A 12,845-nucleotide genomic window follows, 5' to 3' on the forward strand; every position below is an offset into this window, starting at 1 on the left:
TCTAACACTGAGAGAATTGTAACTGAACTGACGACTTCAAGGGAGAAAATAGTGCCCAGTTACAGCAGGATTGATCACCAGGACCGTATCAGAAGGAAAGAGTCGTATCGCACAGCCAAGGTGGTTCTCCCCGAGCAACTGTAACCTGAGAGAGGAAACAATGCTGTGGTATCAGTAAACCCTCAGCATTGAAAGTGGGAACGAGACTTGCCCGGACCCCAAAGAAGACAAATCCATTACCAGAAGGAACAGCTCAACATGACAAACTCGTCTCCACTACATCGAGACCAAGCAGCAGCTACCAGACTTCTTCCTAAGCGCTACAGAACTGTGAGTGTGACACCGGTGTTTAACCGTGTTAGGGAGTAGAGCATGGCTCTTAGCTAGGGCTCTGTAGCAGCACAGCCTGATTTTTGGAATCCAGGTAGTAAGTTAGAAGAGAGTAGTCTGTAGAAATTGTTTATACTGTTTCTATTGCAATTTGCATTGCCAAAGTTAAGGTACCGTCACATTAAGCGACGCTGCAGCGATATCGACAACGATGCCGATCGCTGCAGCGTCGCTGGAGAGCGGTCACACAGACAGCTCTCCAGCGACCAACGATGCCGAAGTCCCCGGGTAACCAGGGTAAACATCGGGTTACTAAGCGCAGGGCCGCGCTTAGTAACCCGATGTTTACCCTGGTTGCCAGTGTAAATGTAAAAAAACCCAAACACTACATACTTACATTGCCATGTCTGTCGCGTCCCTCGCCGTCAGCTTCCCTGCACTGTGTAAGCGCCGGCCCTAAAGCACAGCGGTGACGCCACCGCTGTGCTCTGCTTTACGGCCGGCACTGACACATTCAGTGCAGGAAGCTCTGAGCAGCAGCGCGGACGCCGGGGGACGTGACAGACATCAGAGGGTGAGTATGTAGTGTTTTTTTTTACTTTTACAATGGTAACCAGGGTAAATATCGGGTTACTAAGCGCGGCCCTGCGCTTAGTAACCCGATATTTACCCTGGTTACTATTGTAAAACATTGCTGGCATCGTTGCTTTTGCCGTCAAACACGACGATACACGCCGATCTGATGACCAAATAAAGTTCTGGACTTTCAGCAACGACCAACAATGTCACAGCGGGATCCAGATCGCTGCTGCGTGTCAAACACAACGATATAGCTATCCAGGACGCTGCAACGTCACGGATCGCTATCGTTATCGTTGCAAAGTCGTTTAGTGTGAAGGTACCTTTAGAGTGCAGCTTGTGTGACACACTCCAGCTATCTCTCCTTGTATCTATTATTGCTGTTTTCATTACAAGAACCGTTAGTCTTATTTTCCGGAATATAATCCTCTGTCTTCCAATAAAACCGGTGCTTTGTTTCTGCCTCATCGTCTCCTGTACCGTATTTGAGTCCTGCCCGGATGTATCATTCAGCCACCGAAACATGTGCATATGACGTCTTTTAAAATTCGGGTGAACCCACTGAGTTTTCCAACAGGAAGACGCTTCAGAACATTTCTGCGTTTTTTTTTGTCCTGAAGTGTCTTTTTTTTCTTTTGCATCTTTTTGGTTGTTTCCTTAGAACTTGCTTTATAGTTTTTGAACACCAGCGTTTTTTGCATTTTTTTTCTATAGTTTTTAAATCTTTTCTTTTTTACTAGTGTTTTGCGATTGTTGTTTTTCCTTCATTAAACAGTTAGGAAATCACTAATGGTTTGTGAAGCAAAAATGCTGGAAAACACTCAAAAATATGGCCAGGAATCTTCTAGGCGTCTTCAGAGCGTTCACATTGATTTGTGTTATAATGTATAAACTTTACCAATGGTTACGTGACTTCTTTTAGCTGCTTGGTGTCTTTTCAAACATGAAATGGCTAAAAGATACTCAAAAATCTGAACATATGTGGTTTGTGCAGCATGACTTAGGTGACAGGTTCTCTTTAATGTTGGGCATGTTATCTAAGGGAATGGTAGGCTCTATTTGAAAGAAAGCACTAATGACATTCAGGGCATCAACATGATGATCTACCACCAAATACTGTACATTAGCAATATAATCATTTTTCTTTATTGGAACATTACATGCATGATAGTCAGGTAGAGTGGAAATGATTTTACAAAGGGAATATCCTTCACTGCAATTGTGGCAACAATAAAGACTGACAAAGAATTACCGTATATGAAATTATGAGACAGATTTGCCACCACGGTCATACTGATTTGTCAACTGCACTCATTAATTGTTCTTACTAGCAAAATTGCCCAAATTGCTAAATTAATCCCCAACATATACCCTATTATCATAAAGTAAAACTGCATTTTCTTACTAACAATGACTCTGATACTACTTGCTGGTCACTAAACTTTGTTGTCGCCCCATATAGGACCCTTAATTACCCTGCAACTATGTATCCATCTTCTCCAATCTCTCCTTAAATACTTAGTTGTGCTCTCCAATCTACTGAGAAACAACAATTGTCTCCATCCCTGGTGATTACATCCCATCCCATGTCCAGGTCTTCTCCTGTGCTGCTCTTCTTCTTTATCATATACTCTACAATTCCATAACAATTTCTACCACTATAAAAAGCTTTTAGATGGTGCTGAAGTCCATCCCATCAAAGAAATTTGCATTATCTGCTAAAATAATGCCATAGTCTTCTTTGTGTGGTGTGAATGTGTAAAGGAGTAGAAGACCTTTGTATTTATATAATGCAGTGTCCAGTTTATATGTTGTTTTATATATTTTATGTCCTGCAAATGTTAGTTAGCCTGGGGTCAGGGTTAACTATTGGGTCAGCTCCGCATGGAAGGAGTTAAATGGGCATAGGAGCTTAGTTCCTTTTTGTTAATAAGTCAGTCAGACAGAACCTACTTAAGGAGAAGGAGTCCAGATTTTGCTTAAGTGACTTGTGAGTGGAGAAGAGAGAAGACTATACTTAGGTAGCAAGTTCCAAAGGAGCCAAGTACCAAGTGGTATAAGTAGGTCTTTATAGCAGGCAAGTGGGGCGCCTATAGAAAGTGTTACCTATATTAGATAAGAAGGTCAAGTATCATCCAGACCTGAAAGGTTAAATTAAGTTAGACTGGGCTGGTCAGGCTGGGACACATTTTCTACTAAGGAGTAATAGCGGCACACCTGGACCCACGTGGACCTTATGAATCAGAAGTTGAGACTAGCTGTGATACACCTCGATCCAAGCCACTCTCTCAAGGGAAGATGGAGGCCTTCATAACAACATGCTCATTTGGTGCAACAAGTGCCACCACATGTAACCAACTCTGAATTGTGCACAAGACATATTGCTTAAGTTTTATTCCTGCTACTCAATGTACATATGTTTTACCAGTTCGTTCAGTAAAGAAGAGTTTATTTTCTTACTCCTGTCTCTCACTAATCCCTACTATCTCAAGTCCTGGCCGGCCTTGTCCAATGGCAGTATGCAGTCTGCAGTTGCGTCTACAAGAGGTAGCAACACATACACCCCACCACACATCTTTTTCTGTAGTGTATGCTTCAGGGGTCTCTATCGGTCCTGCAGTGATGATGTCACATACATATGCAGCGCCCCAGAGACCTGGTCGTTGCAGTAACATCGCTCCGCCGCTAAGGGGAGTGATGGTACGTCTGATGGCACTGAAGGAGTTCACCTGACCAGGTATCACAGACACCAATACACTTCACACTCCGGCCACCAGGAGGAGCAAAGGGCACTATGCATTAGGCCACTCCTCACAATCTGGTAAAACTGGGGGTTAGATAGAAAGTTAGACAGAAAGCTGACTGGGTTGGAACCAGGCAACATCCTGTGGCAGAGGGTGTTGCAGGGGAAGATTCAGGGGGGTCCCTGTCAGGGGTGGGATCCTGACAGAGGCCTAGCGAACAGAAAGAACGTTACGGGACCGCGCCTGCACTTCATCGCGGCGGTACCCCAAGAAAGGACAAGAAGCGAGGTTTATTGTGAAGAGTGAGAAACGAGATCAACGCAACAAGGAGAAAACACCAGTAGGAGTCGTGCTGTAAGATCGAGGCAACATCCTACTGAGGCGCGTAGCTGGTGGCCAGAAACGCCGAGGAAGTACTGGCTCCAAGCCTTACTTCAAACCAACGGCAGGACAGTCAGTTATAGGCGGGCTGTCTCACCTAAATCACCTAAGCAGACATAGGGGGCAACAGTGGGAGAGGGGCGACTCTAGGGTCCCGGAAGAACTCCAGGCCTACCCATCATACGGGTGCGTCCTAGCCATATCATCTGGGGGACGGAGAAGAACATCAGAATCAGTTGTGAGGGAACATCAGAAAAAGACACAACAGTTGTGAGGACTATCCCGTGGTGCTCAGCAGGGAAGGACTACAACACACAAGCGCTAGAAGGAAGGCACAGATTTCCACCTGCAAAGGGAACTCTGGAGGTGCCATCGGACCGGCCGGTCTCAGACAGCCCTGTTAACCGTACTCTGGATTGAGGATCCTGAAGCCTTCAGTAAAGAGGTAAAGAGACTGCAACCCTGTGTCCTCGTTATTCATCGCACCCTGCACCACACATTATCACTCTCAACTTTTACTGGACGCCCCTTAGCAGGGTACCGGGTACCCCTCGGCCCTACGACAGTGGGGGCGCTCCACATAATGCAGCCAATCACTGGTTTCAGCAATCATGTGAATTATGCACGTGATGTCATGGCTGTCTGGGACTATTGGAACCGCGGGTGAGCTATGGTTATTGTGTTCTAACATTTCTTGCTCTCTGTAAAAATCCCACACAACAACCCCTTTAATTTAGCGTTAAAATTCTGATAATAGACAGGCTGATTGAAGTCTCCATAGAAGCGATCACGATCGTCGTCAGATTTCATTTAATTCAGTAATAGGTAAATTATGTTTTAAACTGTGAACTAACAAAATAAACCTTTCAATGTGCACAAGTGGCAAAAAGAATGACTAGAATGAACATTGTAGAATTAGCAGCATAACATCGTGTCTACAGCCTCGCATTGCAGTAGCCATCTCCTGACGGAGAAGCACAAATTTAAAGAGAACCTGTAAGTCGATTTATGCTGCCCAAACAATATTGTCCAATTTATGCTGCCCAAACAATACTGCCCAATTTATGTTGCCCAGACAATACTGCCCAATTTATGCTGCCCAAATAATACTGCCCAATTTATGCTGCCCAAACAATACTGCCCAATTTATGCTGCCAAAACAATACTGCCCAATTTATGCTGCCCAAACAACACTGTAAATTTATGCTGCCCAAACGCCGGAGCGCTTCAGAGAAAAACAGACTTTGCTGCAATCGTGAAGCAAGGCTCTGATTCATGCTGCCCATGGTTTGGGAAATGTGAATCGATTGACACAGGGTCTCTTTAATTTGAATTGTTTAATTCTGGATGTCAAAATATGCGGATAACAGAATAGGATATAAAACTTATTTTTCATACATGCATTATATGGTCAAATAACTTTTAAAGTTTATCTTATATTAGTCCGTACCTAAATGTTCCACTTTAGTTCAGAGCTGCATTCATAATTCTGCTGCTTGCTACTTGAGCTGTATAATACTAAAACAGTTTGTAGACACAAATAATTTGCAAAGTGGATGGGTCCTGCCATACCAGTACAAATCACCCATACAGACACTGAACAAGCAGGGAAGGCAGGCAAATTTGAGCTCAGCGGCTTATGGATATGTCAATAACAGCTGTAACCTAATTAAAAAGTGAAAGGGCTTTAAGATCATTTTAAAAAAGATTTGTAGACAAAATCATAGAATATGTATAGTAGTATATAGCACAGTCCATGCAGTATATAACACAGCCCACGCAGTATATAACACAGACCATGTAGTATATAACACAGCCCACGTAGTATGTAACACGGCCCACGTAGTATATAACACAGCCCACGCAGTATATAACACAGCCCACGTAGTATATGACACAGCCCACGCAGAATATAACACAGGCCATGCAGTATATAACACAGCCCACGTAGTATATAACACAGCCATACACTCACCGGCCACTTTATTAGGTACACCATGCTAGTAACGGGTTGGACCCCCTTTTGCCTTCAGAACTGCCTCAATTCTTCGTGGCATAGATTCAACAAGGTGCTGGAAGCATTCCTCAGAGATTTTGGTCCATATTGACATGATGGCATCACACAGTTGCCGCAGATTTGTCGGCTGCACATCCCAAAGATGCTCCATACAAGGCAGGATGGATCCATGCTTTCATGTTGTTTACGCCAAATTCTGACCCTACCATCCGAATGTCGCAGCAGAAATCGAGACTCATCAGACCAAGCAACGTTTTTCCAATCTTCTACTGTCCAATTTCGATGAGCTTGTACAAATTGTAGCCTCAGTTTCCTGTTCTTAGCTGAAAGGAGTGGTACCCGGTGTGGTCTTCTGCTGCTGTAGCCCATCTGCCTCAAAGTTCGACGCACTGTGCGTTCAGAGATGCTCTTAGGCCTACCTTGGTTGTAACGGGTGGCGATTTGAGTCACTGTTGCCTTTCTATCAGCTCGAACCAGTCTGCCCATTCTCCTCTGACCTCTGGCATCAACAAGGCATTTCCGCCCACAGAACTGCCGCTCACTGGATTTATTTTTCTTTTTCGGACCATTCTCTGTAAACCCTAGAGATGGTTGTGCGTCAAAATCCCAGTAGATCAGCAGTTTCTGAAATACTCAGACCAGCCCTTCTGGCACCAACAACCATGCCACGTTCAAAGGCACTCAAATCACCTTTCTTCCCCATACTGATGCTCGGTTTGAACTGCAGGAGATTGTCTTGACCATGTCTACATGCCTAAATGCACTGAGTTGCCGCCATGTGATTGGCTGATTAGAAATTAAGTGTTAACAAGAAGTTGGACAGGTGTACCTAATAAAGTGGCCAGTGAGTGTATAGTATATAGCACAGCCACGTAGTATATTACCCAGCCATGTAGTATATTGCACAGCCCAAGTAGTATATAGCACAGAGACATAGTATATAACACTGCCCACGCAGTATGGAACACAGCCCATGCAGTATATAACACAGCCCACATAGTATATAACACAGCCCACGCAGTATATGACACAGCCCACGCAGAATATAACACAGGCCATGCAGTATATAACACAGCCCATGTAGTATATAGCACAGCCATGTAGTATATAGCACAGCCACATAGTATATTGCCCAGCCACGTAGTATATTGCACAGCCCAAGTAGTATATAGCACAGAGACGTAGTATATAACACCGCCCACTCAGTATATAAAACAGCCCACGCAGTATAGAACACAGCCCATGCAGTATGTAACACAGCCCACATAGTATATAACACAGGCCACGCAGTATGTAACACAGCTCACACAGTATATAACACAGGCCACGCAGTATATAACACAGCCCACGCAGTATATAACACAGCCCATGCAGTATATAACACAGGCCATGCAGTATAGAACACAGCCCATGCAGTATGTAACACAGCCCACGTAGTATATAACACAGGCCACGCAGTATATAACACAGCTCACACAGTATATAACACAGCCCACACAGTATATAACACAGGCCACGCAGTATATAACACAGCCCACGCAGTATATAACACAGCCCATGCAGTATATAACACAGGCCATGCAGTATAGAACACAGCCCATGCAGTATATAACACAGCCCATGTAGTATATAACACAGCCTACGTAGTATATAGCACAGCCCACGTAGTATATAGCACAGCCCACGCAGTATATAACAGCCCACGCAGTATATAACACAGCCCACATAGTATGTAACACAACCCATGTAGTATATAACACAGCCCACGTAGTATATAACACAGCCATGTAGTATATAGCACAGCCATGTAGTATATTGCCCAGCCACGTAATATATTGCACAGCCCAAGTAGAATATAGCAGAGACGTAGTATATAACACAGCCCACGCAGTATCTAACACAGCCCACGCAGTATATAACACAGGCCACGCAGTATATAACAGGCCACGCAGTATAGAACACAGCCCATGCAGTATATAACACAGCCCATAGTGTATATCACACCCCACGTAGTATATAGCACAGCCCATGTAGTATATAACACAGGCCACATAGTATATAGCACAGAGACGTAGTATATAGTACCACCCATGTAGTATATAACACAGCCACGTAGTATATTGCACAGCCACACAGTATATAGCATAGCCCACGCAGTATATAACACAGGCCACGCAGTATCAAACTCAGCCCACGTAGTATATAACACAGCCCACGCAGTATATAGCAATGTGGGGACCATATACCTGGTAAAAAAAGAATGAAAATAAAAAATAGTTATATACTCACCTTCCGGCAGCCCCCGGATCCAGCCCAGGCCTTTAGCGATGCTCGTCGCGACGCTCCGTTCCCAGTAATGCATTGCGGCAATAACTCCGGTCATTGCCACAATGGATTCTTGGGACCGGAGCGTCACGAGGAGCGGGAAAGGTGCCGAAAGGTGAGAATATAATGATTTTTTATTTTTTTAAATTATTTTTAACATTGGATCTTCTTACTATTGATGCTGCATAGGAAGCATCAATAGTAAAAAGTTGGTCACAGTGTTAATAGCAGTGTTAACGGACTGCGTTACATTGCGTTATGCCGCGGTGTAACTCAGTCCATTTATCGGACTGCTAAACCGCTATGGGGGCACTGACTGGAGGGCAGTAGGGAGGGGGCACTGACTGGAGGGGAGTAGGGAAGGGGAATTTGCGGCCGGACTGTGCCCGTCGCCAGCCGGCCACGACCAATCAGCGACGCGGGATTTCCGTGACAGACAGACGGACAATTATTATTATTAAATATTATTATTAGATTAGACAATTATATAGATAGATTGGCAATGCTGGGAGAGATTACCAATGAAGACAGCAGAATTGGGAATGTAGCTCTTGACTCTACTTTAGTAAGGTTATTAAAACTACTATTTAGGTAGGTTATTGAAAGTAACTTTTTATACAGGCTGCTTCTACAACTTAAATATTTGGTAATTTTTTGGGTCAGGTTGAAGATTTATGTTTATACGTAAAGTTGAGGTTACATAGAGAAGACACAAATCAGTATAGAACTGTATATGGGACAAAAGATCACTTGCAGAGCAGGTGTTGGTCTCTGCTTTTCCTGCATGTCGGGTTTTCTCCTTACAATGCTAACTGACAGTGCACTCTCTTACCGGTTCGTCTGCTGAGGGAGCGCACTGTCACTGTGCATATTGCACAGTAACAAGAACCTACTGAGCAAATGTCAGACTTGACAACTGTCGCATGCTCAGTAGAGCAGGAACTATCCCAGCCCATGAAATGGAAAACATTGATGATGCTTCATTTCAGGGTGGGGGCAGAGGCTGTGGCAGCGACCACAGCTGCTGCCCCCTGATAACAGCTCATTTGAATATCCCAGCATGCAATGAGGGTTCTAAAACGAAGCATCATCAAACAGAAAGAAGGTAAAAAAATAAAATAAAGCAGTTAGAGTAGTGAGGGAACGATAAGGACTTTTTAATTGAAGTATTTTAGAAAAGAGATTAGATTATGACATTAAATATTTAGAATTGAGAGTCCTCAGTGGTTGATACCTTTTAATGGCTAACTGAAAAGATGGTAACAAATTGCAAGCTTTCGAGACTACACAGGTCTCTTCATCAGGCAAAGACTAAAAGAAATTCTGAAGAATCACATTTATGCACAACATAGCACAGAAAAAAACCCAAAAACCCATGGAGAAGACAGGTGACATGAAGCAGAATTACCATGAGTGATGAACAGTTATGTCCATAAATATTGGGCCAGTTCTTAAGATAAGGAATGTTTTATTGTCCTCTGATTGGGGTCTGGTTCTGTTGTGATGACCCAACATGGTCTGAGGGGCAAGTTCCTTAGTTGATGTAAAAAGACATAAATCCATGCGACACATTCATTATCATTCATTGATGAAGAGACCTGTGTAATCTCGAAAGCTTGCAATTTGTTACCATCTTTTCAGTTAGCCATTAAAAGGTATCAACCACTGAGGGGTTATTCTGATAAAACAAGTTATTATCAGCTATCCCTGGGATAGGTGATAACATGTTAATTGATGGTGCTCCAACTTCTATGAGCCGCACTGATCAATAGAAAGAGGCACTTTTATCCCCATTAGCATGGAGCGGCAGTGTTTACATTTGACCGCTGCTCACTTTATTGACTAAGGGTCTGCCAAGCGCTGCGCTCCAATTTTTCCAGCAGTCTTATAAAGAATGCCTGATCTTCCAATCGGGGAGGGTCACACTGGTTGAACCCCCACTGATCAACATATGATTACAGCAAAGTACTGCAGTGCGCAGACGCCGGGCCTCTCTGACCTTTCCCAGTGCCTGCACCCTGCAGTACTTTCCTCTGCCCTCAACAGGACAGATAAGTTCATCTGCACAGGAGAGCAATGCTGGGGAGCCATGAAGAAGCAGGAGGGCGGCGTCGCAAGAAGATGGGAGTCGCCAGACCCGGACCTGCGTCACCCATCGGACCGGACCGCACAGGACTGCCCGCCCCAAGTGAGTATAATAAAACTTATCTTTCTTCACTTGCAGGTGGGACCTGGGTTTTACACAGGTTCCCTTTAAATAGAAAATCACATTGATGCGACCACAGCGCACTACAGTACTGCTCTCATCACCTAAAAACTATGTAACAACACAGTTGTATTGACAAGTATGGTAAAAGTGCAACTTTTGTCCAAACCTAATATTGTGACATAGAGACTGTAACCTAGTGATTCACCTGGATGGACAAACAGACAGACAGAGAGACAGACAGACAAAGAGACAGACATAGACAAATACATAGATAGATATAAAGTAGAGGCAGCACACCAATTAAGAAATTTTAAAAAAAAAATAGCCCATAATGGACACGTTTTGATTCATATGTGAACCATTCGCAAGAACCTTGCTTAAGAAAGGTTCACATATGAACCAAAATGACTGGTTTTTGTCTTGGAGGTTTCCTTTACTTTTTGCTGGTGCTGTTCTTTTATGCTTTTATTTATAGACAGATAAATAGATAGATATATGGATAGATATGAGATAGATGGAATAGATAGATAGATAGATAGATAGATAGATAGATAGATAGATAGATATGTACAAAGATAGATAGATAGATAGATAGATAGATAGATAGATAGATAGATAGATAGATATTACATATAATAGATAGATATTACATAGAATAGATAGATATGGCATAGATAGATAGATAGATAGATAGATAGATAGATAGATAGATAGATAGATATGAGATAGATAGATAGATAGATAGATAGATAGATAGATAGATAGATAGATAGATAGGACACTCACTTCAGGAGACTCTTAGATCTCTTCTCGAATTTCAACTCTATGAAGGAGGAAGAGAAGAGATTTATCCTACTGGGGGAAGAAGAGAGTGCGGTGGAGATAGCAGCGCAGTATGTGAGAGCGGCCATAGGCTGCAAGAAAGAGAACCATGATATGCCATGGACTTCGATAGTCCCCACCCTGGATGTGCCCCATCCATCATCCCCACAGTCCCTACTCCCTATTCCCTACTGTACACTTACTTTGGCAAAACTAATATTTATTTGGTCCTGCCAATAAAGCTACTTTGAACTTGATAGATAGATAGATAGATAAATAGATATGGGATGGAGTGATAGATAGAAATGGGATAAATAGATAGATAGATGATAGATAGATAATGGATGAATAGATATGAGATAGATAGATAGATAAATAGATAGATGACAATGACAACAATGCGGTGGGTTCAGGGCCTCCCAAACAATTATCCAGTTGCATAATATAGAGTAAAAATATAAGGACTCCGCACTCCAAAATATGCAAAAGAACATGGACTGTAATCCCCCCATGTAATATGGCGACAATTCGTTTGCACAGAACATTTATCAAGCCAATAAAGATTCTTTGTAACCGAAAAGTCACCAGGCTACATGGGGGGATTACAGTCCACTTTCTTCTGCATATTTTGGAGTGCGGAGTCCTTATATTTTTTTCTAGATATATAGATAGAAGTATGTGTGTAACCATAGATAGCAGTTTATAAACAATAAAGAAAGTTTTGTGGCAAAAGATAAATAATTGCAAACCTAAAGTATAAATAACAGTAATAATAATAACAACCACACTGATAATTATATGATAATAACAATACAAGACACAAAATAGTGTAAGAATGGCACATATATATAATTGTCTGCCTTCTTTCCCTTTCCTGATAAGTTTGCTCCCAGTCCTTGGTGACTATGGCTGTACATCAGTGATGGCCACATAGGGGCAGACAGTGGTCCTCTCCTGGTGACCTGAACTTGTGCCCCCTGCTCAGTAACAGCCAGCAGTGTGCCACATCCAGGAGCAGCTGTGACACAAGGAGCCCTCCCCTGCCCTCAGTGACTGACACCGAGCAGGGCGCCATGGTGACGGCGGCCATATGGGGGGCTGCTTACCTTCAGCAGGCAGAGGATGGCTTGTGGGGCGGCATGGTGTCTCTGCTCCTCTTGCTGTTCTATTCTTCAGCACAGCCTGCCCCCCCTTGTTTCTCCTGTCAGTGTCTGCTCCTCCTCCTCCAACAAGCCTAGGCAACCAGTCCTCATGTCCTCCACCCACAGCATCCTGATTGGGCTCCATGCCTCTTACAGCTTTACTTCCACAGCTCCTGTCAATCATCCCTGCTGCTCCAGAGTTTCACTCCATGCTGGTGGGGGAGCAGTTAGTGAGGAAGGATTGTGAGGGTCTTCATTGAGGAGAGGGGACTAAGAATAATCATAGGTAGCTGACA

General features: G+C 43.4%; 1 protein-coding gene across 2 annotated transcripts in view; it reads right to left on the bottom strand.

Annotated features, from left to right (window-relative positions):
• The window catches only part of FRY (FRY microtubule binding protein), a 396,668-nt gene extending 384,037 nt beyond the window's left edge, over nt 1-12,631 (bottom strand). The window contains exon 1 of one of the 2 annotated variants that reach the window (XM_077298259.1): nt 12,514-12,631. The gene's annotated coding sequence lies outside the window, so the exon portion shown is untranslated. The remainder of the gene's footprint in view (nt 1-12,513) is intronic. The other variant, XM_077298260.1, reaches the window with a different exon arrangement.
• Between the last annotated feature and the right edge of the window lie 214 nt (nt 12,632-12,845).

This window comes from Ranitomeya variabilis, chromosome 3, assembly GCF_051348905.1.
Source record: "Ranitomeya variabilis isolate aRanVar5 chromosome 3, aRanVar5.hap1, whole genome shotgun sequence".
In the NCBI taxonomy this organism is placed as follows: domain Eukaryota; kingdom Metazoa; phylum Chordata; class Amphibia; order Anura; family Dendrobatidae; genus Ranitomeya; species Ranitomeya variabilis.